Source organism: Oreochromis niloticus, linkage group LG11, assembly GCF_001858045.2.
Source record: "Oreochromis niloticus isolate F11D_XX linkage group LG11, O_niloticus_UMD_NMBU, whole genome shotgun sequence".
Classification (NCBI taxonomy): domain Eukaryota; kingdom Metazoa; phylum Chordata; class Actinopteri; order Cichliformes; family Cichlidae; genus Oreochromis; species Oreochromis niloticus.
The window spans coordinates 27,069,248-27,075,247 of record NC_031976.2 but is presented as its reverse complement, the minus strand read 5'-3'; positions in this window follow the sequence as shown (position 1 = coordinate 27,075,247).

The following is a 6,000-nucleotide window of genomic DNA, read 5'->3' as shown; positions in this document are numbered from 1 at the left end:
CCACAGCCTGTTTAGAGGGTTGGAATGAATCAAATAATATTAAATATTATTTATTGGCTAATTAGTTTAAACAAAAAATACAATGGAGTCTTGTTAATCTCCTTAGGGATGTTTTCTAAATTCCAAGTTTGTACTCAGACATTTATTTAACCGGCAATCACTATAATAATCTCCCTCCTGTCAATATGAGCTCTCTCTCTCTGGCTTTCTCCCTCAGTTCCAAAGGCATTCGTGGGCTTAGATTAGCTGATGATACAAAATTGTCCCTAGGTGTGAATGTGAGCATGAACAGTTGCCTGGTTTACTGTTTTAGCCCTGTGATAGACTGGTGGGCTGCGCACAGTATACCTTGTTTTTTCCCTCCTGTGACTGCTGGGATAGACCGTGAATTGGATAAGCAGAAGAAAATGAATGGATAGAGAAGAATTTGTCTCATAAATGGCACATATGGGCCTGAGATATGCCAAGCAATTTGGAACTTTCAGTGTTTCTCCCGACATATGACACATTAGCTAGTACAAATGTTGCTCAAAAATAAGTGTATAACAGGCAAAGACTAATGTATAATATATGAACGTAAGAATAAACGTTTTTCTAGTTCCAGAGGATGTGAAGTACATCGGTCTAGTTTCACAAGAGGCACATATTTTGGGAGAAGATAATGTAAACTATGTAACTGACATAAAGGCAGCAAGTATATCTTTCCTCTCTTAACATTTCTGGCATTTCAGATGATATAGTGTAGGTGCAGTGGATGAACAGCTATATTCGGCAGATGCCTTCAGCAGATATTTTGTTGACGTTATGTGGATCTGCTAACATATTCTATGACGACCAAGAACAAATACTGTCACAAACGTGTCAAAATTGCATCCAAGATTAGGAGACCTGAAAGAGTCATCCAAGGAATCTCACATCCATTTACACCAGATTTAATGGTGCACAAATGAAGGAATGTTTTTGAAAGTAGCTGAGGCATGAAAGGGCCCATAAATAGGCTACCAGGCTCAGGACTTTGGAAGGGTTCAATGCAACACTATTCCAGTGCAAAACAACATAGCAGCAAGCAGTGTCTTCATCTCCCCTCATCCTCCAGATGCACTGAGTGAGCGGAACGGCAAATCGACCTCAGTTACACCAAAATACACCACAATATTTATGGGACCCTGCACAGCGAGACAGTCTGGGTGATGCCAAATCTTCTGTTTTTCTTTGCCAGGATAAAAACACCATTAGAATCCGTCGATTCATCAAAAAAATGGGATTTGGGCAATCTTCTATATTTTACAGGTCCTTAGGCCCACCATGTAAACAGTGTTGTGGCTGTCTAGGGCTGCCTCAGTGCCAAAACTTTAGCCAGTGGCAGGCTGTTCTGTTCTGTTCTCATCTCAGGTCAGGTCAAGCTGAAACCATGAGAGAACAGGGATGAGTCAGAAAAAAATAAAATGTGGTTTCTGGAAACAGTTTTCCTTTCCTTTCTTTCTTTCTTTTCATTTCTTAAAAATCTTTTTAACGTCTACCGACACATAATACCAACATAATCTGGTTCATGTAATAAATGGACATGAATCTTCAAACAGCAAAAACTAATTTTCCCAGTTCAGTGGACCCAGGGAGTAAAGTCAAATACAAAGACGAGAGTGGAGAAGGAAGAGGGTGGGCTACAGGGCATAAGGACTACATAGGAACAAATAATCCCTTTACAATGGTCTACGGGACTGGTTTCTGATCTGCACCAGAGAATCTCTCTGTGGTCTGGAACATTCCTACAGACTCAGGTTTAGTTCCTCCTGGAGACTTTTATTCTAACTCCCCTGTCAAAGCCAGTATTTCAGATCTCATATAGTACATGGCAGGGGGCTGACTTATCATTTCAGAGCAATTTCTGACCGCTGTTATAAGGACTTCTGCATGAAAAGGTCAATTAAAATTCAAGAAAGGCTTTATCCCCATGTATGATTAGAATAAATCTACACTTAAGGGTATAAAAAGTTATGTTTGGCCTCGTGTCAGAGGGCATTGGCTGTATCTCATTGTTTTTGAATATTTATGGACAGCACTCTGAGCTCCAGCCAAGAATGTCAAGATGTTGTTTATGATCTTTTAGATTGCATGTCAGTCATGGTTTATTCTCTAAAAAACCAGATGAGTTGTGGCGTCTAACAATTATACCAAATAAAAAAGTTCAAAGAAGCCTGCAAGTCTGATGCCACTTAACACTCATACACATAAAAACCAAGGTTAGCAACATGTTACTAAAAATTTCCACCAACCTTCCTTTGGACTGTGTTCGTTCCTGGATATTTAAGAAGTATTAATTATTTATTCACTGCTGTAAAACCTCTGTTCAAATATATCAGCAATGAGAATTTTAGGGGGACTTAAGATACAATAAAAACAAAGAAACAAAATTATTATGGGAAAAGAAAATAACAGCTTTTGAGTACATTTTCCTTTATTATTATGACTTGTGTACAAATAGTTCAGGTGACTGGCAGTCATGTAATGGCTGGCAATCATGTTTATGCCATAAATTGTCAACACATTCTATGTACTAAAGAAAATGGTGGGTTGAATTTGTGGTTCCTAGAGTATTTAAATGTAGACTGGGGAGCTATAGCCTTCAGTTTTCACGCCCCTTTTCTATAGAACCAGCTCCCAGTTTGGATTTAGGAGACAGGCACCCTCTCTACTTTTAAGATTAGGCTTAAAACTTTCCTTTTTGATAAAGCAGTTAGGGCTGGATCAGGTGACCCTGAATACTCCCTTAGTTATGCTGAAATAGGTCTAGGCTGCTGGGGCATTCTTTTTCACAGACCTTATTCACTCACTATGTGTTTATACTCAACACTGCATTTAATACCTACTACCTTGAATATATGCACAATGTATACAGCTTAGAGACAGACACAGCATCTTTGTATCTTTTAGACTTTTTGTCTTGTTGGAATTTAGTCTTCACTGTGTAGTCAAGCTTGCCAGAAAGTGTATTTTATGAGAACAGCTTTGCCAATGCTGGCGTGAAGATATATCCTTCTTAAATGAATCTTCATTATTTGATCAGCTGGAAGAAAAGAAGGGTCACTAGAGTGACATTTATGGAGAAAAGGAATTATGTTTGTAGAAAAATTGTTCCAGGCTTGAAGAATGACCCTGTTTCAGCAACAAAAAGCTACACAAGACCATGATACAACTTTCCTAAACATGGTTTAGAGCTTTATAACATGATCGAAACCTTCCTGTTTTATTTGTTCTGTTTTGTTGATGCATTTATGTGTCGGAGATGTGGAATGAAAACTTAACCTAGTTCCGCCTAGGCTGATTTCTATTTTAAAGGTATAGGGGTGGGATTTAATAAGTTTTCTTCGTCCCACTCCTTTTCAGGCAAATTTTGCTTTTTGTTTTGTGCACTTTATGTTTAATATATTTATTTTTGTTGTGCCTGAAATGAACAAATTTAAAAAAAAAAAAAAAAAAAAAAAAGGTATTTGAACCACAGAAAAGCTGCCACGGTCATATTTTTTGTGAAACAATCCCATCTCACAAAAACAGACAACACAGATTTAAAAAATGCAGGTATGGTAGAAACATTCATTCAGCTTATTTTTTCCAATGGTAACTCATGAGGATATTAAGCATTTACTTACCACTGTTGTTCTGCGATACAAACCTAGTTCAATATCTACTACAGCATAAATTGATGAACTTGCCACAAGTATTTTAGAGAATGTTTAGCACGATTACAATGCATGCATTAATAAACCAAGAAAATGTCAAGCCACAATACAATGCAGCCCATATATTATTGTCAGTCATATCATATGACCATAATAGACCACACAAAATGTTGTGAACATGTAAAGACTCTGTATACCATTTTCATATGAATAAATACTGCTAGTATGAATGTAGTATTAGTATATTATGCGCTGAAGTTATGTTTACTTTTTGTGTTATAATTGCACAATTCTGTTGAATTAATATGATTTTATATGATTTTATATGCGCTTATTATGTTTTCCACTAATGTCAAATTTCATAAAATTCTTATTTTTTAAAACTTTTTATTTTAAATGTATATTCAGTTACCATATGTTATGTAGTTATTTTATCTTAATAATTATATTATATATTTGCTAACCCACTGTTTGATATGCATTAGTTACCATGTACTTGTTTAACCAAATCGATCTAATAGAATATCAACTCTAAGCATGTTAAAACCAGTTAGGCCATAAACAAAAGCATACTTCTATCTGTATTTTGTCAATAGTTGGAAAATTGGACTTAATTTAGCACAAAAAACATGTTAGACAAAGAACTTGCTGTAGCAAAAGGAAGTGAAATTAGTTAAATATCTCATAGTGAAGTAGTAAAGCATGACTTGGTCTGCTCAGTCTTTAATGTTTTCTTTGAAAGTTTGTTGCCTTCTAGCTCAAAGACCAGCTGGACAACAGCTGTAGTCCCTCAAAGGTATCCTTGAACTTAGAAGAGTACTCTAAGGTACAAAGTAAGTGTGCAGCAGTCTAAATAACACAGCAGTAGCTACTACAGAGTTATCTGACTCTTGTAAGACCAAAGGACCGTCCTAATGTCCTCTGGTTTGTAACAGGCATTTGTTTGTGGGATGTACAATATTCTCGCAGTGGATCCTTGTATATGAAAAAAGTAAAATGTCATAACATTTTACTTCTTAGTGGATCCTTGAATGTGAAGAAAGTAAAATGTCATAAGTATGAAGTTTCAACTGTGCATCAAATCAAAACTATGAAACATTTAAGTTTCAAGACCAAATACCCCCCTGAACTCAGAGTCTAGGAAAGTCAGCAATGATAGCATCAACACTCAAGCTAGAGTCATCTAGCAAGTGAATGCTAGAGTAAGGTGTTCTATAATCTATATATCAGTATATTATTCATAATTACACCAATTTCTGTTAAAATAGCTTTTAACTTTCTAGAGATTTCACAGAAAAATAAAAATGTAATAATCAAGAGCCCAGTATAGAACCACTATATAGAACCACTATATAGCGCCTAAACCAAACTAGAAGCCTTTCTGGATGGGCTTCAAGATGTGTCACCAGGGTAAATATGAAATTTTATATAAGAAAGAAACACAAGAAATAACAAGTTATACTAAATACCAACAGTGAAACTGACTATAAGTAAAGTTGCTGTATTTTTATTTTAATGAACTTGTTTTTGTTTTAAACTGTTATTACCAATCCGACTGTGTGTAACTTCTGGAAGATGTAGGTTCGGTCTTGTAATAAGTAAACAATTTCCTTTGGTGAGAACGTGGGAAATAATGTTACCAACACATAGCCTCTAATACTACTTACTGTTCAACAAATGAAAGGAAAGCCAGGTCTTTAAGATGTCTAGCTAGCTCCATATCGTGCCATTTGTGGCTAGCATGGCGCTAATGCAGCCCTTTTCCCTCCAAAACACCTTTCCAGAGGGCGGAGCTTCTGGAGAAAGCAGAATGACTTTCTTTTATTTCGACATGACTAAAAGACTCTAAAAGACTTGACATCCTTCAAGAATATGTGAAAAGCACAAGAGTAAATTGTATTTAGATGAGTAATTTAAATGTTGCAGCTGCCCGATTGCCTTTTTCTTTCTTTTAGTGTGGGATAAATATTTTCTTTTTTCTTCTTTTCTTTTTAACTGGTTTGTAAAGAGTTTGTGCTATTCAGACCCACCCTACAACTCAGCACCAAATGCGTCTTGCAGGACATATGCATATGTTTGTCATGGGTAGAAAGAGGAGTAATGTGTTGGCCAAACCACATTACTGGCCCACAGATAGGAATTTAGGAGCTAATTGTTCCAGCATTTTACTTACTCTTGTTACATCCCTCTGTGATGTTCCATATTTCTTCTTTTACAGAGAATTCAATGAACTTTAGGGAAACTGCAATATACAACAATTAAGAAACGAAGATAGATTAAGAAACCACCATATATGTAATAGGTACGGAATTATTGCTGCATA